The following is a 26,969-nucleotide window of genomic DNA, read 5'->3' as shown; positions in this document are numbered from 1 at the left end:
TTAAATATGGGCAAATTCCAGCACGTCCCATGTTTTGCACATACCTTGAATTTGGTGGTGCAGAATTTTTTTAAAAACGACAGGGGCGTGCAAGAGATGCTGTCGGTGGCCAGAAGAATTGCGGGACACTTTCGGCATACAGGCACCACGTACAGAAGACTGGAGCACCACCAAAAACTACTGAACCTGCCCTGCCATCATCTGAAGCAAGAAGTGGTAACGAGGTGGAATTCAACCCTCTATATGCTTCAGAGGTTGGAGGAGCAGCAAAAGGCCATTCAAGCCTATACAATTGAGCACGATATAGTAGGTGGAATGCACCTGTCTCAAGCGCAGTGGAGAATGATTTCAACGTTGTGCAAGGTTCTGATGCCCTTTGAACTTGCCACACGTGAAGTCAGTTCAGACACTGCCAGCCTGAGTCAGGTCATTCCCCTCATCAGGCTTTTGCAGAAGAAGCTGGAGACATTGAAGGAGGAGCTAACACGGAGCGATTCCGCTAGGCATGTGGGACTTGTGGATGGAGCCCTTAATTCGCTTAACAAGGATTCACGGGTGGTCAATCTGTTGAAATCAGAGCACTACATTTTGGCCACCGTGCTCGATCCTAGATTTAAAGCCTACCTTGGATCTCTCTTTCCGGCAGACACAAGTCTGCTGGGGTTGAAAGACCTGCTGGTGACAAAATTGTCAAGTCAAGCGGAACGCGACCTGTCAACATCTCCTCCTTCACATTCTCCCGCAACTGGGGGTGCGAGGAAAAGGCTCAGAATTCCGAGCCCACCCGCTGGCGGTGAGGCAGGGCAGTCTGGAGCGACTGCTGATGCTGACATCTGGTCCGGACTGAAGGACCTGACAACGATTACGGACATGTCGTCTACTGTCACTGCATATGCTTCTCTCAACATTGATAGAATGGTGGAGGATTATATGAGTGACCGCATCCAAGTAGGCACGTCACACAGTCCGTACTTATACTGGCAGGAAAAAGAGGCAATTTGGAGGCCCTTGCACAAACTGGCTTTATTCTACCTAAGTTGCCCTCCCACAAGTGTGTACTCCGAAAGAGTGTTTAGTGCCGCCGCTCACCTTGTCAGCAATCGGCGTACGAGGTTACATCCAGAAAATGTGGAGAAGATGATGTTCATTAAAATGAATTATAATCAATTCCTCCGCGGAGACATTGACCAGCAGCAATTGCCTCCACAAAGTACACAGGGAGCTGAGATGGTGGATTCCAGTGGGGACGAATTGATAATCTGTGAGGAGGGGGATGTACACGGTGATATATCGGAGGGTGATGATGAGGTGGACATCTTGCCTCTGTAGAGCCAGTTTGTGCAAGGAGAGATTAATTGATTCTTTTTTGGGGGGGGTCCAAACCAACCCGTCATATCAGTCACAGTCGTGTGGCAGACCCTGTCACTGAAATGATGGGTTGGTTAAAGTGTGCATGTCCTGTTTTGTTTATACAACATAAGGGTGGGTGGGAGGGCCCAAGGACAATTCCATCTTGCACCTCTTTTTTCTTTTCTTTTTCTTTGCATCATGTGCTGATTGGGGAGGGTTTTTTGGAAGGGACATCCTGCGTGACACTGCAGTGCCACTCCTAAATGGGCCCGGTGTTTGTGTCGGCCACTAGGGTCGCTAATCTTACTCACACAGTCAGCTACCTCATTGCGCCTCTTTTTTTCTTTGCGTCATGTGCTGTTTGGGGAGGGTTTTTTGGAAGGGACATCCTGCGTGACACTGCAGTGCCACTCCTAGATGGGCCCGGTGTTTGTGTCGGCCACTAGGGTCGCTAATCTTACTCACACAGCTACCTCATTGCGCCTCTTTTTTTCTTTGCGTCATGTGCTGTTTGGGGAGGGTTTTTTGGAAGGGACATCCTGCGTGACACTGCAGTGCCACTCCTAGATGGGCCCGGTGTTTGTGTCGGCCACTAGGGTCGCTAATCTTACTCACACAGCTACCTCATTGCGCCTCTTTTTTTCTTTGCGTCATGTGCTGTTTGGGGAGGGTTTTTTGGAAGGGCCATCCTGCGTGACACTGCAGTGCCACTCCTAGATGGGCCCGGTGTTTGTGTCGGCCACTAGGGTCGCTTATCTTACTCACACAGCGACCTCGGTGCAAATTTTAGGACTAAAAATAATATTGTGAGGTGTGAGGTATTCAGAATAGACTGAAAATGAGTGTAAATTATGGTTTTTGAGGTTAATAATACTTTGGGATCAAAATGACCCCCAAATTCTATGATTTAAGCTGTTTTTTAGTGTTTTTTGAAAAAAACACCCGAATCCAAAACACACCCGAATCCGACAAAAAAAATTCGGTGAGGTTTTGCCAAAACGCGTTCGAACCCAAAACACGGCCGCGGAACCGAACCCAAAACCAAAACACAAAACCCGAAAAATTTCAGGCGCTCATCTCTAGTCACTATGGAGTCCATAGTGTCCATAGTATGGACATGTAAAATGTCCTCCGTTCTCTATCTTTGCTGCAATGCGGCATGCTGTATGGCACACCGAGCTGTGACTATTTGCAGCCAGTGATCGCTCCATTAATTCCATACGCTGGCTGCGTATAGTCATAATATTTGCATCCTGGCATGCCTTGCAGCAAGCCGTGTTGCAGCATGTTGCATTGCAGCAAAGATGAGCATGGCTAGATCTATTGGGGTATTGGGCTATTATTATTATTATTACTACCAGTTATTTATATAGCGCACACATATTCCGCAGCGCTTTACAGACAATAATTGTCCATTCATATCAGTCCCTGCCCCAGTGGAGCTTACAATCTATATTCCCTAACACATGTACACGCACACACATTGGGGTATATTTACTAAGGTCCCGATTTTGGCCGAGATGCCGTTTTTTCTTCAAAGTGTCATTTCGGTAATTTACTAAGCAAAAATCTCGGCAGTGATGAGGGCATTCGTAATATTTTGGAAGTCCTAGGAAAAAATCACGAATCAATACACCATCGGTCAAATACGCCTGCAATTTGGTAGAAATCGGTAATTTACTAAAAAGTGCAAATCACAAACACTGCCGACAATAGCCAAACACTGCCGTGCTGAAATACAATTCGTGAAAAAGTGCTAAAAAAAAACAGACCTGCTTTTTTATCCCGTGTTTGGATAGGCATGCAGGGATCCATGAGATCCGTGCATGTTTATCAGTGGGAAGGGGAAGGGGATGGGAAAGTGTTATTTTCTTTAAAAAAAAATGCGTGGGGTCCCCCCTCCTAAGCCAAACCAGCCTCGGGCTCTTTGAGCCGGTCCTGGTGGCAAAAATATGGGGGGGAAAATGATAGAGGTTCCCCCATATTTAAACAACCAGCACCGGGGTCTCTGCGCCTGGTCCTGGTTCCAAAAATACGGGGGACAAAAAGCGTAGGTGGTCCCCCGTATTTCTGAAACCAGCACCGGGCTCCACTAGCCAGATACATAATGCCACAGCCGGGGACACTTTTATATAGGTCCCGGCGGCCCTGGCATTACATAACCAACTAGTCACCCCTGGCCGGGGTACCCTGGAGGAGTGGGAACCCCTTCAATCAAGGGGTTCCCCCCCTCCAGCCACCCAAGGACCAGGGGTGAAGCCCGAGGCTGTCCCCCCCCATCCAAGGGCTGCGGATGGGAGGCTGATAGCCGTTTTGTAAAAAAAATTAATATTGTTTTTAGTAGCAGTACTACAAGTCCCAGCAAGCCTCCCCCGCAAGCTGGTACTTGGAGAACCACAAGTACCAGCATGCGGAGGAACACCGGGCCCGCTGGTACCTGTAGTACTACTACTAAAAAAATACCCCAATAAAAACATAAGACACACACCTTGAAAGTATAACTTTAATGCATACATCCACACCTCCATATTCACATACTTACCTTATGTTCACACGAGGGTCGGTCCTCTTCTCCATGTAGAATCCATGGTGTACCTGTGGAAAAAATTATACTCACAAAATCCAGTGTAGAAGGCTCTTCTTCTTGTAATCCATTTGTAATCCAGGTACTTGTCAAAATAAAAAAACGGATACCCGACCTCGCACTGAAAGGGGCCCCATGTTTTCACATGGGACCCCTTTCCCCGAATGCCAGAAACCCCCTCTGACTTATGTCTAAGAGGGTTCCATCAGCCAATCAGGGAGCGCCACATTGTGGCACCCTCCTGATTGGCTGTGTGCTCCTGTACTGTATGACAGGCGGCACCCGGCAGTGTTACAATGTAGCGCCTATGCGCTCCATTATAACCAATGGTGGGAACTTTGTGGTCAGCGGTGAAGTTACTTTCGGTCAACCGCTGACCACAAAGTTCCCACCATTGGTTACAATGGAGCGCATAGGCGCTACATGGTCAGCAGGTTGAACAGGTGCCGCTGAGGCTGCGCCAGCCTCGTTTTTTTAGGGGACGTTTAAACTTAAACGCACTGTCTGATGATAGGGTCATACAGATGTTTAGGCTAAATCGAAACAACATTTTCCGTCTGTATGACCTTGTCAAACTGGGACTAGACCCTGAGACAGCACGCTCTCGCTCTGTCTCAGGCCTGCACAAACTCCTGGCTGTGTTGCACTTTATGGCTACTGGGAGCTTCCAGGCTGTGACAGGCGACGTCATTGGTATCTCCCAGCCCACCTTTTCAAAATATTTGAATCAGGTGAGTTGAAATATACATACACGTCTATGGCTAAGTGTTGCTTCTGTTAGGTCTTAGAACACAGTATTGTATTGAATACAGATCATGACACTCACCTTATATTTATTAATGTCCACTCAGGTTTTGGATGTCTTGGACCCCCATATAAATGCCTCTATCTGCTTCCCTACCCAGGAGTCGCAGTGGCATGCAGTCAGGGTAGCTTTCTATGAGCTTGCTGGCATGCCCAATGTGCTGGGGGCCATAGATTGCACATACGTTGAGCTGAGACCACCTAGGGGCCGACAATATATTTATACTAATCGACATATGGACAAATCCACTAATGTCCAGGTGGTTTGTGATGCAAATCTAAAAATTATGAGTGTGGTTGCAGGTTACCCTGGCGGCTGCCATGACTCCTTCATCCTCAGTCAGTCATCTCTCTTCGATAAATTTGAGGACGGACAAATGCCTGATGGCTGGCTGCTGGGTATGTTCCAAGTGTGTTGTGTGTATGTGTGTTAACTTCAAACTCCTTTTTTTTTTTAGGGTCATTATTCATCATACACATGTACTAATGTTGCCTACATCTGTTTTTCAGGTGATGGTGGTTATGGCTGCTACTCTTGGCTACTTACTCCATTGTCCCAACCTGATTCTCCTGCTGAACACAGTTACAATCATGCACATAAGTCTACGCGGAACGTGATAGAAAGATGTTTTGGAGTGCTGAAATCTAGGTTTCGGTGTCTGGATAAATCTGCTGGGCTTTTGTTGTATAGTCCCTCTAAGGTGACTAGGATTGTGTTCTGCTGCTGTTTTCTCCATAATCTGTGTTTGCAACAACATCTGCCACATGATGATGAAGAAAACAGTCAGCAAGCAGAGGAGTTAGAAACATCTGGTGACAGTGTGAGTACAGATGTAGGGAGGCAGGTAAGGCAAGAAGTTATTCAGCGATATTTTACCCGTAAGTATTATTTTGTTTAAAATCACCTTGCCTAACCACTTTTATTACATGTATTGTAGGGGGGGGGGATGTTTGTTTTGTTCGTTAGTGTTTGTTCTTTATACTGGTGAGTATGTTTATTTTTCTTTTAATTAAATAAACATTGACAATCATTACCCCATTAAACCATACACACATAGCGTGTTTTAAAATGATTGACACGGACACAGGTTTTTTTTGGGGAATACAATAGCCAAACATTTATTGTGTTGCACAAATTTCCTGCCTTAATCATTTTTTTTTGGTGTGTGTGCTTGGTGCAGAAGTTTGTCCTGGTTCGCTGGCCCGTGTTCTGCTTGAGCGTCGAACAGGGGAGGTAACTAAGGTCTGGCTAGGGGTCGTTGTTCCGGAGCTGGAGCTGACTTGTTGTGCTGCCAGCACAGTAATGCTTTGGCTCAGGTTGTGAATACTGGCATTCAGCTGATTATTGGTGGCAGTGTGACTGGCAACAATTCTGGACAAAGTTTCAGTCACTACTTGGTTGTGCTGGATGACTTGTATTAGGGCTTGTTGCTGCCGCTGTTGCTCATCGATTACTCGAGATAAATTTGTCAGCATTTGCATGTTGTCCGCCCTGATTTGCTCCATTGAAGTAGCTATTCTGCCTACCTGAACAATCAGTCTGCCCGAGTTCCTACTAATGCGAGGTAGATGATGCGGCAGACTGGCAAGGTGTTGTGTGTGTGTGTTCAGGGAGGCAGTGTTTTGGACCTGTTGTGTGGCCCAACTGCTCCAAAAGTCTGCGGACATTTGTTGCTGTGGTGGAGTTGGGATCAATTGGGGGCTTACGGAGGCTTGGGGCATATCCTGCTGCTGGGTTGGCTGGGTAGGAGCAACGGGCTGCAGGTGCAGTGTAAAGGTAGCCTGTTGGTCAGGTTCCTGCTGGTCGTCCTCGCCCATGATGGTTGGTTCTGTATGGGGGTCACAACAGCCACTGATTATTTACAAATATATTTCTTTGCTTGTCCTAAACATGGCATACTTAATAATACTCATGAAAATGTTAAAGATTGTGTGTTGTCAAAAAAACTTGGAATATTGCCTTAAGAAACACATATGTGCCTTCACAGGCGTGCGCAGACACTGACTGGCGGGTTCCGCACCAAACTTCCCCCCCTACACAACATTATAGTGTTCTCTATCCTCCCCTGTCCTGGATATAGACTGCTCACCTGGACGACCCAGAGGAGCGGACCAGGTAAGCAGTCTACATCCAGGACAGGGGAGGTGTGAGAACACTATAATGCCGTGGAGGGGGTGGGGGGGTGGAAGTCCTGTGCGAAACCCGCAATTCAGTTTCTGTGCACGCCTGTGTGTGCCTTCTAATTTACCCAACACAATTTTATTTAATTTGTTTTGTTTAGAGACTCTAAGACATAATGATATGTGAAACACGAAGATATGTCCCCATTTAACATTAATGCCTGTAAAAATTGAGTATGGCCCTTCCTTTAGATAAACACAAACAAGGCAGTAAATGTGGTTTCTAACAAACTCATTAATTTGTAAAGGCAGTCATTTTTTTCATTTTAAAATTATTAAAAATTTTAATTGTGTATTTTTCACAAAACATGCAAATGTGTTAAGTTGGACTATGTTTATAACTGGTGATGTGGGCCATGTTAAACATTTGTCTTAACCAATGTTTTTTTTTTTTTTTTTTAAACAAAATGTTATAACAAAAACAAAATGGATGCTAAGCAAAACATTACATCTGAAAATGGGTGCAGTAATTAGCCATGACTAATAATATGCACAAATATAATTGTCCAGACAATACACAAACAGTGGTGCAGCTGAATTAACCATGAGAAGACCTAAGGATTTGAACAGACAATGATATGTGCAAGGTGATAAAGGCACAAGGAAAACAGATTATTTTTAACATTTATAAACAAAAAAAAACATTTTCAGCATATAACACCTTGCACATATCAGTGCTTAGTAAAATTAATATGACTTAGCCATGTTCATTCATAGTCCACACTGTGAAAAACTTTTATTAATTTTTGCTTAACATTTTTTACTCACCAGACAGCTGAGGTGATCGTGGCTCATCACTTTGAGGACTTGCCAAAATGTCCAGAGGTGGCTGGGGCAACACTGCGGAGATGCGCCGCCTGGGTGGTGAAGATGGAGCCGCAGACTCAGACTCCACACGACGTGACTTACTGGGCCTCGTAGGCAAACTCACAGAGCCCTGTGATGTCCGCCTTAGAGGAGGGCGGCTTGCAGAAGAAGAACCTATGTGAAAAGAAAAACATTAATATTTTTTTGCTTCTATGTGTTTGCCGAATATGTGAATACAGTGAATTCTTACCTGCATTCCCACCATCATCATCAGTTGGCTGTGGCCTGTCTGTGGTTCTTCTCTGGCGTACTGTTGATACATTTGAAAAAACATTATGACCATACTTTAAATACTCCTTGTTATCTGAACTTCCTTATTGTGATGTAAACATCTGGAACCTAATGTTAAGTAAATTATTTTTTGTTTAAGCTATTCTGTATTTATTAATTGGGTGTGTTTTTTAAAAATAAGATGGTGTTGCACTAAATAATCCTTATCCAAAGGTTAATTCTGCACAATATTTTTATTAAAAATTACAACAACAAATTGACACAAACAGCATCAAAAAAACAATTTAAAAAAAACCACAACAATAACCAAAAAAGAAAAAAAAAGAAAAAAAAATACTTTAAAAAAAATTAGGGACAAGCAAGATCTCTGATTATGTATTACAACTACACATACCAGCATGCACTGCAACAGATGTAACATTCACTAATAACAAAACTCAGGCAATGCATGATGGGACTTGTAGTTTGGAAACACCTTTACAGCTACAGGTTGCACAGGCCTGCACTACATCACCAACACAATGATTCTAATTTTAAAAACACAGTAACAATTAGCAGCATAAATATATTTCAAAATGCAATATCACAAAATAATTTCAAACAAACTCACCATCCTGCCTTGGCCGGTCCGAATCCCTGACATGAGTCGCAGCAACCACTTCGGAAGGAATAAGGGACCGCACAGGCTCCTTCCAATCACGATAACTAGCACGGAAGGGGTGTCCACCCCCGGTTTGGCGGGCTGATTTGGCCTCCTTGGCCATCTTGGCCTTGACACGGCGCTTGATGTCATAAAAGCGCTTCCGGCACGTGTCCTCAGTCCGCCTCACCACACCCTCACTATTCACTGCCGCTATAACTTTACCCCACAGGACAGCTTTCCTATGTGAGGACACCTTGGCAGCATCCTGCCCAAACAATTGGCGATGATGCCTCATCAGCTCCCGCACCAAAGCCATGTTTTCAGCATAGCTGAACTTAACATTGCGCCCAGTCTTTGTAGTGGTGCGTGGCTGCGGAGCCACAGCACCATCACTATCACTGGATAACGCAGCAACAGGCACCCCCTCCTCCTCCTCACTAACCTCCTCCCTCTCACTAACCTCCTCCACCTCCCTCACCTCCTCCCTCTCACTCACCTCCTCCACCTCACTCACCTCCTCCCTCTCACTAACCTCCTCCACCACACTGACCTCTGACTGAGACATAATCCCTACAAACTACAAGAAACACAGAGAAAAAAAAACAGAAAACACACTCCTCCACTTCCACTACACACCACACAACCAACACACACACACACACACACACACACTCACTCACTCACTCACAAACAATGACAATAGACTTTAAAAAAAAAACAAGGACAAAAAAGTAGACAAACTTTGAAAAAACAACACAACAAGTAAGACAATACTACTTACACACACAGTACAGCACTCAACAATCGATAAACTCCGCAACAAATCCACCAACAACTCCAACAAACTCACCAACTCCTAATACACCTTCCTCTCTCCTCTCCACTAGCTAAACCCACGAGGTGCGGACGGTTTGGGGCGTTTTTATAGTAATGTGCACAGACACTCCTCCATCACGAATACAACCAATCACGGACGAGTGACAAAATCGAAACTTAGAAAAAAAAAACGCGGCCGGGAACGGACAAACACTGCCGGAACAGACATGTGACGCAGTCGTAATAAAAACCTAAAAACACGGCCGAAAAACAACAAAATCGGCCGCATTCTTACAAAAAAAACACGAATGACATCGACATCGGACAACACGAAAAATACAAATACGACAGCTTAGTAAATTAGGCGTAACCAATTCAAAAAGTTGCACAAACACACTTTCGATGTCATTCGTGATGATTTTCACACCAAATCGGTAGTAATACGAATCTTAGTAAATTTACCCCATTGTATTAAAGTCGGCAGTGTTTTACAAGTCACTCACGTAAAACACTGCCAAAAAAAAACGAATGACATCGACATCGGTAAAACCGAAAATGCAGAATACGCCAGCTTAGTAAATTAGTCGTACTAAATTCAAAAAGTTGCAACTTTACACTTTCGATGTCATTCGTGATTGAACTTTGACCTCAAACGGGAAAATACGATTTTTAGTAAATATACCCCATTCTCGCTAGGGTTAATTTTTGTTGGAAGCCAATTAACCTACCAGTATATTTTTGGATTGTGGGAGGAAACCAGAGTACCTGGAAAAAACTAGAGATGAGCGGGTTCGGTTCCTCGGAATCCGAACCCGCCCGAACTTCAGCTTTTTTTACACGGATCCGAGCGACTCGGATCTTCCCGCCTTGCTCGGTTAACCCGAGCGCGCCCGAACGTCATCATGACGCTGTCGGATTCTCGCGAGGCTCGGATTCTATCGCGAGACTCGGATTCTATATAAGGAGCCGCGCGTCGCCGCCATTTTCACACGTGCATTGAGATTGATAGGGAGAGGACGTGGCTGGCGTCCTCTCCATTTAGATTAGAAGTGAGAGAGTGAGATTGAGACAGAGACACTTGATTTACTGGAGCTTAGGAGTACTAGAGAGTGCAGAGTTTACTAGTGACTGACCACTGACCAGTGACCACCAGTGCAGTTTTATTTAATATAATCCGTTCTCTGCCTCAGACTCAGTCACATACCATATCTGTGCTCAGCCCAGTGTGCTGCATCATCTATGTATAATATCTGACTGTGCTCACACAGCTTAATTGTGGGGGAGACTGGGGAGCAGTTATAGGTTATAGCAGAGCCAGGAGTACATATTATTAAAATTAAACAGTGCACACTTTTGCTGCAGGAGTGCCACTGCCAGTGTGACTGACCAGTGACCTGACCACACTGACCACCAGTATAGTATACTATATTGTGATTGCCTGAAAAAGTTAAACACTCGTCGTGTGACTTGTGTGGTGTTTTTTTATTCTATAAAAAACTCATTCTGCTGACAGACAGTGTCCAGCAGGTCCGTCATTATATAATATATACCTGTCCGGCTGCAGTAGTGATATATATATATTTTTTATATCATTATTTATCATCCAGTCGCAGCAGACACAGTACGGTAGTTCACGGCTGTAGCTACCTCTGTGTCGGCACTCGGCAGTCCATCCATAATTGTATACCACCTACCCATGGTTTTTTTTTCTTTCTTCTTTATACATACTACATCTCATTATCATCCAGTCTATATTAGCAGCAGACACAGTACAGTACGGTAGTCCACGGCTGTAGCTACCTCTGTGTCGGCACTCGGCAGTCCATCCATAATTGTATACCACCTACCCGTGGTTTTTTTTTTCTTCTTTATACATACTACATCTCATTATCATCCAGTCTATATTAGCAGCAGACACAGTACAGTACGGTAGTCCACGGCTGTAGCTACCTCTGTGTCGGCACTCGGCAGTCCATCCATAATTGTATACCACCTACCCGTGGTTTTTTTTTCTTTCTTCTTTATACATACTACATCTCATTATCAACCAGTCTATATTAGCAGCAGACACAGTACAGTACGGTAGTCCACGGCTGTAGCTACCTCTGTGTCGGCACTCGGCAGTCCGTCCATAATTGTATACCACCTACCCGTGGTTTTTTTTTCTTTCTTCTTTATACATACTACATCTCATTATCATCCAGTCTATATTAGCAGCAGACACAGTACAGTACGGTAGTCCACGGCTGTAGCTACCTCTGTGTCGGCACTCGGCAGTCCGTCCATAATTGTATACCACCTACCCGTGGTTTTTTTTTTCTTCTTTATACATACTACATCTCATTATCATCCAGTCTATATTAGCAGCAGACACAGTACAGTACGGTAGTCCACGGCTGTAGCTACCTCTGTGTCGGCACTCGGCAGTCCATCCATAATTGTATACCACCTACCCGTGGTTTTTTTTTCTTTCTTCTTTATACATACTACATCTCATTATCATCCAGTCTATATTAGCAGCAGACACAGTACAGTACGGTAGTCCACGGCTGTAGCTACCTCTGTGTCGGCACTCGGCAGTCCATCCATAATTGTATACCACCTACCCGTGGTTTTTTTTTCTTTCTTCTTTATACATACTACATCTCATTATCATCCAGTCTATATTAGCAGCAGACACAGTACAGTACGGTAGTCCACGGCTGTAGCTACCTCTGTGTCGGCAGTCCATCCATAATTGTATACCACCTACCCGTGGTTTTTTTTTCTTTCTTCTTTATACATACATACTACATCTCTTTATCAACCAGTCTATATTAGCAGCAGACACAGTACGGTAGTCCACTGCTGTAGCTACCTCTGTGTCGGCACTCGGCAGTCCTTCCATAATTGTATACCACCTACCCGTGGTTTTTTTTTCTTTCTTCTTTATACATACATACTACATCTCTTTATCAACCAGTCTATATTAGCAGCAGACACAGTACAGTACGGTAGTCCACGGCTGTAGCTACCTCTGTGTCGGCACTCGGCAGTCCATCCATAATTGTATACTAGTATCCATCCATCTCCATTGTTTACCTGAGGTGCCTTTTAGTTGTGCCTATTAAAATATGGAGAACAAAAATGTTGAGGTTCCAAAATTAGGGAAAGATCAAGATCCACTTCCACCTCGTGCTGAAGCTGCTGCCACTAGTCATGGCCGAGACGATGAAATGCCAGCAACGTCGTCTGCCAAGGCCGATGCCCAATGTCATAGTACAGAGCATGTCAAATCCAAAACACCAAATATCAGTAAAAAAAGGACTCCAAAACCTAAAATAAAATTGTCGGAGGAGAAGCGTAAACTTGCCAATATGCCATTTACCACACGGAGTGGCAAGGAACGGCTGAGGCCCTGGCCTATGTTCATGGCTAGTGGTTCAGCTTCACATGAGGATGGAAGCACTCAGCCTCTCGCTAGAAAAATGAAAAGACTCAAGCTGGAAAAAGCACAGCAAAGAACTGTGCGTTCTTCGAAATCCCAAATCCACAAGGAGAGTCCAATTGTGTCGGTTGCGATGCCTGACCTTCCCAGCACTGGACGTGAAGAGCATGCGCCTTCCACCATTTGCACGCCCCCTGCAAGTGCTGGAAGGAGCACCCGCAGTCCAGTTCCTGATAGTCAGATTGAAGATGTCAGTGTTGAAGTACACCAGGATGAGGAGGATATGGGTGTTGCTGGCGCTGGGGAGGAAATTGACCAGGAGGATTCTGATGGTGAGGTGGTTTGTTTAAGTCAGGCACCCGGGGAGACACCTGTTGTCCGTGGGAGGAATATGGCCGTTGACATGCCTGGTGAAAATACCAAAAAAATCAGCTCTTCGGTGTGGAAGTATTTCACCAGAAATGCGGACAACATTTGTCAAGCCATGTGTTCCCTTTGTCAAGCTGTAATAAGTAGGGGTAAGGACGTTAACCACCTCGGAACATCCTCCCTTATACGTCACCTGCAGCGCATTCATAATAAGTCAGTGACAAGTTCAAAAACTTTGGCCGACAGCGGAAGCAGTCCACTGACCAGTAAATCCCTTCCTCTTGTAACCAAGCTCACGCAAACCACCCCACCAACTCCCTCAGTGTCAATTTCCTCCTTCCCCAGGAATGCCAATAGTCCTGCAGGCCATGTCACTGGCAATTCTGATGATTCCTCTCCTGCCTGGGATTCCTCCGATGCATCCTTGCGTGTAACGCCTACTGCTGCTGGCGCTGCTGTTGTTGCTGCTGGGAGTCGATGGTCATCCCAGAGGGGAAGTCGTAAGCCCACTTGTACTACTTCCAGTAAGCAATTGACTGTTCAACAGTCCTTTGCGAGGAAGATGAAATATCACAGCAGTCATCCTGCTGCAAAGCGGATAACTGAGGCCTTGACAACTATGTTGGTGTTAGACATGCGTCCGGTATCCGCCGTTAGTTCACAGGGAACTAGACAATTTATTGAGGCAGTGTGCCCCCGTTACCAAATACCATCTAGGTTCCACTTCTCTAGGCAGGCGATACCGAGAATGTACACGGACGTCAGAAAAAGACTCACCAGTGTCCTAAAAAATGCAGTTGTACCCAATGTCCACTTAACCACGGACATGTGGACAAGTGGAGCAGGGCAGGGTCAGGACTATATGACTGTGACAGCCCACTGGGTAGATGTATGGACTCCCGCCGCAAGAACAGCAGCGGCGGCACCAGTAGCAGCATCTCGCAAACGCCAACTCTTTCCTAGGCAGGCTACGCTTTGTATCACCGGTTTCCAGAATACGCACACAGCTGAAAACCTCTTACGGCAACTGAGGAAGATCATCGCGGAATGGCTTACCCCAATTGGACTCTCCTGTGGATTTGTGGCATCGGACAACGCCAGCAATATTGTGTGTGCATTAAATATGGGCAAATTCCAGCACGTCCCATGTTTTGCACATACCTTGAATTTGGTGGTGCAGAATTTTTTAAAAAACGACAGGGGCGTGCAAGAGATGCTGCCGGTGGCCAGAAGAATTGCGGGACACTTTCGGCGTACAGGCACCACGTACAGAAGACTGGAGCACCACCAAAAACTACTGAACCTGCCCTGCCATCATCTGAAGCAAGAAGTGGTAACGAGGTGGAATTCAACCCTCTATATGCTTCAGAGGTTGGAGGAGCAGCAAAAGGCCATTCAAGCCTATACAATTGAGCACGATATAGGAGGTGGAATGCACCTGTCTCAAGCGCAGTGGAGAATGATTTCAACGTTGTGCAAGGTTCTGATGCCCTTTGAACTTGCCACACGTGAAGTCAGTTCAGACACTGCCAGCCTGAGTCAGGTCATTCCCCTCATCAGGCTTTTGCAGAAGAAGCTGGAGACATTGAAGGAGGAGCTAACACGGAGCGATTCCGCTAGGCATGTGGGACTTGTGGATGGAGCCCTTAATTCGCTTAACAAGGATTCACGGGTGGTCAATCTGTTGAAATCAGAGCACTACATTTTGGCCACCATGCTCGATCCTAGATTTAAAGCCTACCTTGGATCTCTCTTTCCGGCAGACACAAGTCTGCTGGGGTTGAAAGACCTGCTGGTGAGAAAATTGTCAAGTCAAGCGGAACGCGACCTGTCAACATCTCCTCCTTCACATTCTCCCGCAACTGGGGGTGCGAGGAAAAGGCTCAGAATTCCGAGCCCACCCGCTGGCGGTGATGCAGGGCAGTCTGGAGCGACTGCTGATGCTGACATCTGGTCCGGACTGAAGGACCTGACAACGATTACGGACATGTCGTCTACTGTCACTGCATATGATTCTCTCAACATTGAAAGAATGGTGGAGGATTATATGAGTGACCGCATCCAAGTAGGCACGTCACACAGTCCGTACTTATACTGGCAGGAAAAAGAGGCAATTTGGAGGCCCTTGCACAAACTGGCTTTATTCTACCTAAGTTGCCCTCCCACAAGTGTGTACTCCGAAAGAGTGTTTAGTGCCGCCGCTCACCTTGTCAGCAATCGGCGTACGAGGTTACATCCAGAAAATGTGGAGAAGATGATGTTCATTAAAATGAATTATAATCAATTCCTCCGCGGAGACATTGACCAGCAGCAATTGCCTCCACAAAGTACACAGGGAGCTGAGATGGTGGATTCCAGTGGGGACGAATTGATAATCTGTGAGGAGGGGGATGTACACGGTGATATATCGGAGGATGATGATGAGGTGGACATCTTGCCTCTGTAGAGCCAGTTTGTGCAAGGAGAGATTAATTGCTTCTTTTTTGGGGGGGGGTCCAAACCAACCCGTCATATCAGTCACAGTCGTGTGGCAGACCCTGTCACTGAAATGATGGGTTGGTTAAAGTGTGCATGTCCTGTTTTGTTTATACAACATAAGGGTGGGTGGGAGGGCCCAAGGACAATTCCATCTTGCACCTCTTTTTTCTTTTATTTTTCTTTGCGTCATGTGCTGTTTGGGGAGGGTTTTTTGGAAGGGCCATCCTGCGTGACACTGCAGTGCCACTCCTAGATGGGCCCGGTGTTTGTGTCGGCCACTAGGGTCGCTTATCTTACTCACACAGTCAGCTACCTCATTGCGCCTCTTTTTTTCTTTGCGTCATGTGCTGTTTGGGGAGGGTTTTTTGGAAGGGACATCCTGCGTGACACTGCAGTGACACTCCTAGATGGGCCGGGTGTTTGTGTCGGCCACTAGGGTCACTTATCTTACTCACACAGTCAGCTACCTCATTGCGCCTCTTTTTTTCTTTGCGTCATGTGCTGTTTGGGGAGGGTTTTTTGGAAGGGACATCCTGCGTGACACTGCAGTGCCACTCCTAGATGGGCCCGGTGTTTGTGTCGGCCACTAGGGTCGCTTATCTTACTCACACAGTCAGCTACCTCATTGCGCCTCTTTTTTTCTTTGCGTCATGTGCTGTTTGGGGAGGGTTTTTTGGAAGGGACATCCTGCGTGACACTGCAGTGCCACTCCTAGATGGGCCCGGTGTTTGTGTCGGCCACTAGGGTCGCTTATCTTACTCACACAGTCAGCTACCTCATTGCGCCTCTTTTTTTCTTTGCGTCATGTGCTGTTTGGGGAGGGTTTTTTGGAAGGGACATCCTGCGTGACACTGCAGTGCCACTCCTAGATGGGCCCGGTGTTTGTGTCTGCCACTAGGGTCGCTTATCTTACTCACACAGTCAGCTACCTCATTGCGCCTCTTTTTTTCTTTGCGTCATGTGCTGTTTGGGGAGGGTTTTTTGGAAGGGACATCCTGCGTGACACTGCAGTGCCACTCCTAGATGGGCCCGGTGTTTGTGTCGGCCACTAGGGTCGCTTATCTTACTCACACAGTCAGCTACCTCATTGCGCCTCTTTTTTTCTTTGCGTCATGTGCTGTTTGGGGAGGGTTTTTTGGAAGGGACATCCTGCGTGACACTGCAGTGCCACTCCTAGATGGGCCCGGTGTTTGTGTCGGCCACTAGGGTCGCTTATCTTACTCACACAGTCAGCTACCTCATTGCGCCTCTTTTTTTCTTTGCGTCATGTGCTGTTTGGGGAGGGTTTTTTGGAAGGGACATCCTGCGTGACACTGCAGTGCCACTCCTAGATGGGCCCGGTGTTTGTGTCGGCCACTAGGGTCGCTTATCTTACTCACACAGTCAGCTACCTCATTGCGCCTCTTTTTTTCTTTGCGTCATGTGCTGTTTGGGGAGGGTTTTTTGGAAGGGACATCCTGCGTGACACTGCAGTGCCACTCCTAGATGGGCCCGGTGTTTGTGTCTGCCACTAGGGTCGCTTATCTTACTCACACAGTCAGCTACCTCATTGCGCCTCTTTTTTTCTTTGCGTCATGTGCTGTTTGGGGAGGGTTTTTTGGAAGGGACATCCTGCGTGACACTGCAGTGCCACTCCTAGATGGGCCCGGTGTTTGTGTCGGCCACTAGGGTCGCTTATCTTACTCACACAGTCAGCTACCTCATTGCGCCTCTTTTTTTCTTTGCGTCATGTGCTGTTTGGGGAGGGTTTTTTGGAAGGGACATCCTGCGTGACACTGCAGTGCCACTCCTAGATGGGCCCGGTGTTTGTGTCGGCCACTAGGGTCGCTTATCTTATTCACACAGCGACCTCGGTGCAAATTTTAGGACTAAAAATAATATTGTGAGGTGTGAGGTATTCAGGATAGACTGAAAATGAGTGGAAATTATGGTTTTTGAGGTTAATAATACTTTGGGATCAAAATGACCCCCAAATTCTATGATTTAAGCTGTTTTTTAGGGTTTTTTGAAAAAAACACCCGAATCCAAAACACACCCGAATCCGACAAAAAAAATTCGGTGAGGTTTTGCCAAAACGCGGTCGAACCCAAAACACGGCCGCGGAACCGAACCCAAAACCAAAACACAAAACCCGAAAAATTTCCGGCGCTCATCTCTAGAAAAAACCCACACAAGTACGGGGAGAATATACAAATTCCACTCCCATGACCCCAGTGCTGTGAGGCAGTAATGCTAACCATTACACCAGCCATACATTTCTGTCAGCTTCTTCTCATGCAAGAAGTCAAGAGATCCATATTTACCATGTTTTTTATGAAAATATGTTGCTGTCCGTCATTGATCAGAGCAGGGCTCAAGGATTGAGACTGCTCTATCCACTTTTTTTTCATTATTAAGCTACAAATTGATGTCATTAGCTCACATGATTATGCCACACATTACTACCACAGTTCATATGGTAATGCCATAAATTGATGCGCAATCCAATTCACATGACTATGCCAGATATTACCTGTGGCATTACAAAGGAGTGCAGCTTGCACCCGAGTGTCACCCTTCAATGGGGTGACCCCAAAATGAGACACACTTACACCCACAACCCCATCCATTCATCCATTAACTGACACATCTGTGTCCGCACCTCCTCCTCCCTGACACCAAGCGCCACAGTCATGCCTGCAGCCACGTTGACTTTATGACTCTATGAGGTGCTATCATATATGTAGAAGCCCACTGCTTGCATTAGTGGCCTGTGCTGCCTCTGAGGACACAGCATTGGATCACCTGCGACACAATTAGCTGGCTCCTGACCCATGGGGTAACGGAAGTCAGCAGCTGAAGTTCCTACAAAGAGGCCAAGAAATCTCTGTCTTCCAGTGGAGATCCTAGGCTTGGCACTCCCTCAAAATGGCAGCAACAAGCCTCAGTTTTCAGAAATGGAGGCCTTCATCATCTCCTCCCCGCTCCCAAATGTCTGCATACTGTCACTCTAATGATGTCTACAGCTGTAGTGCGTCCAACGATGCTGCACCCGTACTGCACATGCGCAGTACGGCTCCAGCTAATGTGTAAAGGGCGTAATTCAGACCTGATCGCTAGGCTGCGTTTTCGTACAGCTTGCGATCAGATCTGCATGCGTATGCACCGTAATGCATAGGTGCGTAGGTCTGCAGCGACGGGGATCGGCAGGCAATGATGGGATGTGCGAGAAAAGCGATCACACGGGCAATCGCAAGGTGACTGACAGGAAGAGGCCATTTGTGGGTGGCAACTGACCATTTTTAAGGAGTGTCTAGAGAAACGCAGGAGGGACCAGGCGTTTGAAGGGAGGGTTTCTGACGTCAGCTCTGGCACGATCATCGCACTGGAAGAGTAAGTCCTGGGCTGTGCAGAGACTGCACATTTGATTGCACCCCTGCACAGCGATTTCCCCCACCCCTGTAGACGGCGAGTACCTGATCGCAGGGATGCAAAAAACTCACCCTAGCGATCAGGTCTGAATTAGGCCCAAAGTACTGAACATTGGTACTTTGCACTATGTGACTCAGATCTGACAGGATATGCATTAGGCCCTCCATTTGCAGCAGCTGTCAAGCAGTCTTGATAAAATCATTTTTGAAGGGCTTTCTTAGGCTGATTGGTATTTCCATTAGCCCAGCCAGATCATACAAGAGTAAACTGTTTACTACTACAAAGAGAAAAAGAAAATAAGCATGTTCACAAGTTTCCATACACGTTCAATCAATTAAATGAATCCTGTCTTTGATGAAACACAATAATGCAAAAAACAAAATGTTACAATCTCATTTGATTGAAAAGCCTCATAAGTCTGTGTATTGTCGGATTGGCTTCTTCCTTTTCCAGCTGCCTTCATCCATGGTGTTCTGTTGCCAGTCTGGAATTACTGTACCATTTAAAAAAAACAGAGAAACTGACAGATTACAGTATTTTCATATATTCAGGGTTTATCACCATCAAAAACAGCTTTCCAGGTGGCCTATGTGCAGTATAGCTCAAGGATTACAGGCAAAAGGGGAGATGTACTGTACTTAGGGGGGACATTTACTAAGCAGTGATAAGAGCAGAGAAGTGAGCCAGTGGAGAAGTTGCCCCATCAACCAATCAGCAGCTCTGTATCATTTTATAGTATGCAAATTATAAATGTTACATCAGTGCTGATTAGTTGCCATGGGCAACTTCTCCACTGGCTCACTTCTCCGCTCTTATCACTGCTTAGTAAATGTCCCCCTAAGTCTTGGAGAGTGGTACAAAGACTATCAGCCAATCAGCTCCTGACATTTTTCAAACACAGCCTGTAGCGTGGAAGTTGGGAGCTGATTGGTTGGTACTTTATCTTTCTCCCCTTTATCACTCTCTAAGGCTTAATACATCTCCCCCTTATCTAAAGTTAATTATTCATACTATATAATGGCAGCCTAAAAATGCGGGTTTCATGCAATGATTTGAAAGAATCTAAAAGTACATAGGAGTGAATGCATTATATCCACACGTATCATGAGGGTATAATACTTCCTGCTTCACCTCTTTACTGAGGTAAACTTATTATCATCTTGTCTGCCTTAGTGAGGGGGTGAAAGAGCTGATGCTCTGTGTCTCTCCTCCAGGCCTGCTCCAGTGCGCATGTGAGAGGTGTCACTACTATCGCAAGATCTCCAGTGCAGCCTGGAGCCGGCAGTCTCTGCAGCCAGGGACAGCGCTGAACAATACCGATATTGGTTCCCCCAGTTATAGGAGAGTATCAGTGCTGGCAACTGGTGGGTTGTAGGCAGTGGCATATTAAGCGACAGAGACTGCACACAGGCCCCCTCCTCTCTAGCCGGCTGTGCAAAAGACTGTGAGCACTAGGGTCACTAGTAGACCCTATTGCTGTGCCAGAGTCTAGTGTGTATGCAGAAGTCTCTGTTAAAATGGTGCAGTGGCCGTTTTCCAGGTGATTTTCTGCTGTGCATGAGCGAAAAACTGAGAAAATGGATGCAGGTCTATTTTCTTGGTGATTTCGTAGCGCAGCTTCCGCTGACGCTGGACTCCGAAGGGGTAAGGATTGAAGAAATGGGTGCAGAGTATGCCACCCTGGACCCAGGGGACCGTGTGCACTGCACACCCTACACCCATTATAGATATGCCACTGGTAGTAGGGAAATTCTAGGTTCAGCAATTGGAAGATGACCTCAGATCTGTAAGCAATGTAGGATTGAAGTGAAAATTTAAAGTTGTCACACACATTTCTGAGGTGAGTTTTCCAGCGGTCATGTCTCTTTAAACAATTCAAGTTGTTTCCTTTAGTTATGACAGGGGATCAACCTGGACCATACTTTTACTTTAAGTTTGCAGCAAGTGGCCATGGCTTGCTAGTTATACCATTGCTATTTTAAATTTCGACCATAAAAATGACAAGAAGTGACAAGTTTAAAAACCCGACACTTCATAAATAAAGCCCCAAGGCTTGATACATCTCCCACATAGTGGTACTAGTACTGAAAGAGGTCTAGATCACCTTGCAATACATGGATATAGGTGAGAACATCATCTCTGCCACTGACTGCAAAGTAAAATAAACCCCTTGGACAGAGATAAAATGGTCAAAGCAACCAGTCATCTTCTATCACTTATCTAGCACAATTTTTGAAATGTTTTTATTATAAAAAAACACATCACAAATAACAAATTACATGACATAAAGTGCAGCATGTAGATTGAAAGACAAAGGTGCACTCCAAGCAGGGCAACAGTAAAGCATTTTAAAATAACATTATACGTACATGAAAACATGAGTAGTTGTGAGGAAGTGAGAGGTCTGTGACAGTTAATATAGCTATGCCTCATTTCCCATGTCAAATATGTACTTTTTATACCCATATCCATATCCATATCAATTCGTCTGTTTGTTCATTCTTCATAACATGTCCATTACTGCTCACCCAATATTGTGTTTAAATTAACCTTAATATTGTTAATATATGCAATTCTGTTATGTTATTTGTTACCCTTTAGATAATGTATTCATGTTAGACCTAGTTTCCTATTGTTTTCATACACCACAGTGGACACTCAAAGGGTGAGTCATAAAAGGTACCATTGTCCCTTTTTGTTTACTCCCTATTGTCCAACAGTGAGCTGACCAGGCAGGGTGGCTCTCTGGCTGATGTAATCATCTTGATTATAAATGTATTGTATTCCAATGCTGTAAGATCCTAAGACAAATAAATCAAACATACCCCTGCAATATGAAGCTTCTGGGGGTATAAGTAGAGCTACCCAGAGGACTGAGATAGATTCTATGCTCCTTGACTAAGAAATAATGTTCTGTCAGGAGTTTGTAATGGGAATTGTCATGTGGAATTGTATTACAGAAGTGTGCTGAATTGTTTATAACACATTCAGTTTAATAAACCACTTTTGGTTTTTCATCCACCATCGTGCCTGAGTGATTGGAACCCGGTATCTTCACAGTAGTAAGATACAAGAGAAAATTAAATGGCAAATATCACCTAGCATACTCTATTTGTGGCCTGATCCAAAACAGGGGAGACCGGGATTCGGTCAGGGTCCCGGCAGTCGGGATTCCGGCAGTGAGAATACCTATGCCGCATCCCGACACTATTAGGAATGATAAAACCGGCATCCCCAATGGGATCTCCAGCCTTGTGCCAGAATCACGACGGCCAGGATCCCGAACAATCATCCACTGATACGTCGGAGAGGTAAGCCATGGGGGATGGGGAGTTAGGTTTAGGCTGCAGGGAGGGGAAGTTAGGTTTAGGCTGCAGGGAGGGGAAGTTAGTATTAGGCCCCCCCAGGGAGGGTTAGGGTTAGGCTTCCAGGAGGAGTAGGGATAGGGTCATGCAGTGGGAAGTGAGGGTTCGGTTTAGGCACCAACGGGGAGGGTTAGGCTGCGAGAGGAGTATTAGGTTTAGGCTATGAAAGGGAAGGTTAGGGGGCCGGGGGGGAAGGTAATTCTAACCACGGTCAGGATTCCGGCAGACTAATACAGATGCCGGAATCCCAACACTATTCGGAATGCTGACACCGGCACCCCGAATAGGATCTCCAGCCTAGCGCCAGAATCCTGACAGCCAGGACATCTCGAACAAGGGGGGTTGGGTTTAGGCACCCCTCAGGGAGGGTTAGGTTGCAGAAGGGGTGGTTTAGGATTAGGCACCACCAGGGTTAGGGTTTGGCTGCCAGGGGGTTAGGTTTAGGCTGCAGCAAGGGAGGGTTGGGGATAGGGGGTGAGCGGTAGAATGCTTACCTGGTAACTGTCGAGATTCTAAACATCGGTATTCTGACCGCTGGCATTTCAGCCCCAACCTCTGGTCCCAGCGGATCAATGAAATAGCAGTGTAACTGAGACACCACAGAAATCTACCATCTTATTGCGGTGAGAGAATTTTCACATTTAACTCTGATTATCACAGATATAAGTAGCTGATAACATTACTATATTAACCTGGTGATCCCCCGACATGGGGGGTGATTCCGAGTTGTTCGCTCGCTAGCTGCTTTTAGCAGCATTGCACACGAAAAGCCGCCGCCCTCTGGAAGTGTATCTTAGCTTAGCAGGATTGCGAATGAAAGATTAGCAGAATTGCGAATAGAAATTTCTTAGCAGTTTCTGAGTAGCTCCAGACTTACTCAGCCATTGCGACCAGCTCAGTCCTTTTCGTTCCTGGTTTGACGTCACAAACACACCCAGCATTTGCCCAACCACTCCCCCGTTTCTCCAGCCACTCCTGCGTTTTGCAACTCGAACGCCTGCGTTTTTCCGCACACTCCCATAAAACGGCCAGTTTCCGCCCAGAAACACCCACTTCCTGTCAATCACACTACGATCAGCACAGCGATGAAAAAGCTTCGTTATGCCGTGAGTAAAATATCTAACTTTTGTGTAAAATAACTAAGCGCATGCGCTCTGCGAACCTTGTGCATGCGCAGTAAGCGACTAATCGCAGTATAGCGAAAATCGGCAACGAGCGAACAACTCGGAATGACCCCCAAATGTTGCCAGATTGAATCCTGGTGCAACAGAACTATTCCCACTCGTGGGTGTCCACGACATTCATAGAGTGGAAACAGGTCCTGTGGCGAGTGCTACGAGCCACCAAACCCGTAGCCTGGCGAGTGCTGCAAGCCCACAAGGGGACACTGTGTGCCCGCCCCACTGTCGGCATTCTGGTGGGTGGGATGCCGCTGATGGGATATTGGCAGCCGGCATCCTGTCTGCCGGTAAATCATACTGAACCCCTGGTTTCCATATTCGGTTCAGACTTTAGTAGTTTATATGCTGGTATTTTATCCATTATAAAATTGGCTCATATGAATCATATATTTAAAAGTGCATATTGATTGCTGAAATTTATTATTTGTTATTTAATACAGTATATGTGCAATATTATAGTATTGTAGTATTGTGAAATTTATGGGCAATTAAGCGCCACTTATGTTTGCAAATTCCCATGGTGTCCTTCTATTTGGCCAACTCTGTAGTTAATTTATTGAGATCTGACCTCCATCTAGTATGGGTAGAAATTAGCGATGACCTTTACAGACTGCATATTGGGAAAGGCACTATGATGGTAAATCCTGAAAAGATTTACACAATTTGTCAGTTTGAGGGATGAGTTCAGGGCACGGGGCCCCCTGTGTTGGTGTGGCCTGGTGGCTTTAGGGCATAACATTGTAATACTTAATCTAGCACTTTTTAGCACCTAATTACATTTCTACCTATGTAACAACTTTTAACATTCTAGTTATTACTTCTCAACAATGTAACACTTTCTAACATATAGCTTCCCACCAACTGGGACCCTTAGGATGCTTGGCTACAAACTTTTCCTTTAGGGTGATAATAAAGAGCAGTAGAGACAAGTGTCGCTGGACTGTCAAAAATGTTCTTTAGGGTATACAGCAGTAGTGGAGAACAATTTATTCTGCTAAGAGCCTGAGGATATGTAACAGGGGGAGCAGTGTATGCTAAATCAGGGAGAGCAGTAAAAATATCACTAAGTACAGCAGGTGTTTGGGGGCACTACACTCTGACCTGATATGCAGTTGATATGCAGTTGTCTATGAGGAGAAGCAGGGGAGATGGGAGTGACGCCTGCAGTAGAGGAGCGGCACCTAAGAAGGGCGCACAGGGTTGGCTTCCAGCATTCTGGTCGTTGGCGGGAGGAGAAGGAATACTCATGGATGCCAGGCTGAAATCCCTCGGCCACTGCTATTCCACACATGTCAGAGATAGAGAAATAGCAGAGGGTAGCGGCGAGCTCCATGAGCCAGAGGCCATGCATGTAGGACCGCCTACCATAAATACTAACTACTCAATTATATTTTTCTCCAAGGGTTGATATTTTACCCCTATGTCTGAGATAAGAGATTTAGGGGCCTATTTATTAACATTACTACGTGCTTCATCGCGCCCTACGTGCGCTCTTCACACCGTCGAAAGGGGCTACGCCCCTTAACCCCAGGCCGCTTTGCTGGGGTTCAATATTTGTATTATATCGAGTATTACCTGCCTTTCTAGGTTTGTTAGTGGTTAAATATTGCACGGCGAAAGGGCGTCCGATGGTGAGGGGGGAGTAGTCCCTTGCGATGGCGTAAAAAGTGGCTGCAGGGCACGATGATGAGGCAGGGAGTCTGTAGATGCTGCGGGTGGAGGGGGGGTGGATGCAGGTGGGGTGGTGCGGGACCTATAACTATGTGATTGTATGTGTAACAATATATAGGACACGGATAAGGATGTATGTGATATAGAAATACCCGCATGAAGAGGTATATGGTGTCATCAGACACAGAGAAGTGCTGCTACAATGCGGAACAGGGGCAGCTGTGTCCTCTCTCTACACCGTACCATCCTTCAGGTGTAGTGATGCGGACATGTTGCGCACGCGAGCCCTCCACGCGGCCACAGGTGCACCAGTTCCCCCTGCTATGTGCGCGCCCCCTCAGGTGCAGTAGGAGGAGAGTGCGGAGCCTGGCGCTGCTCCCAGGGCCAATGGCCATGGGCAGCGCGGTCATGTGCTCGGTGCTGGGCTTGCGCCCTGCGCTAGCTGTGTGAGGGATAGGGAGGAGGCGGCAGAGCGGAGCATCACCGATATACCGGTAACTACGGGGGGCACCACAGGGGGTTACGTCCTCCTGGTGAGGGTTTGTCAGGGGGGTATACAGGAGCCGGTGGTATGGACCCTGTATGGGCACAGGGGGTTAAGGAGGGGACACAGAGACGTGGGGCGGTAGGGAGGGGATACAGAGACGCTGGGCGGTAGGGAGGGGATACAGAGGGGGGGTACGGAGGGGATACAGAGACGCTGGGCGGTAGGGAGGGGACAGAGAGAGGCGGGGCGGTAAGGAGGGGACAGAGAGAGGCGGGGCGGTAGGGAGAGGACAGAGAGAGGCAGGCGGTAGGGAGGGGATACAGAGACGCTGGGCGGTAGGGAGGGGATACAGAGACGCAGGGCGGAAGAGAGGGAATACTGTGATATGGGGCGGTAGGGAGGGCATACAGAGACGCGGGGCGGTAGGGAGGGGATACAGAGACGCAGGGCGGTAGGGAGGGGACAGAGAGACGCGGATTGGTAGGGAGGGGATACAGAGACGCAGGGCGGTAGGGAGGGGATACAGAGACGCAGGGCGGGAATACAGAGATGCAGGGCGGTAGGGAGGGGATAGAGAGACGCAGGGCGGTAGGGAGGGGATAGAGAGACGCAGGGCGGTAGGGAGGGGATAGAGAGACGCAGGATGGTAGGGAGGGGATACAGAGACGCAGGGTGGTAATGCAGAGACGCAGGGCGGGAATACAGAGACGCAGGGCGGTAGGGAGGGGATACAGAGACGCAGGGCGGGAATGCAGAGACGCAGAGCGGGAATACAGAGACGCAGGGCGGGAATACAGAGACGCAGGGCGGTAGGGAGGGGATGCAGAGACACAGGGCGGTAGGGAGGGGATACAGAGACGCAGGGCGGGAATACAGAGACGCAGGGCGGTAGGAAGGGGTTACAGAGACGCAGGGCGGTAGGGAGTGGATACAGAGACACGGGGCAGTAGGGAGTGGATACAGAGACACAGGGCGGTAGGGAGGGGATACAGAGATGCAGGGAGGTAATACAGAGACGCAGGGCGGTAGGGAGGGGATACATAGATGTGGGGCGGCAGGGAGGGGATACAGAGACACAGGGCGGTAGGGAGTGGATACAAAGAC

The sequence above is a fragment of the Pseudophryne corroboree genome, chromosome 6 (genome assembly GCF_028390025.1).
Source record: "Pseudophryne corroboree isolate aPseCor3 chromosome 6, aPseCor3.hap2, whole genome shotgun sequence".
Classification (NCBI taxonomy): Eukaryota; Metazoa; Chordata; class Amphibia; order Anura; family Myobatrachidae; genus Pseudophryne; species Pseudophryne corroboree.
This window is presented reverse-complemented; position numbering follows the sequence as displayed.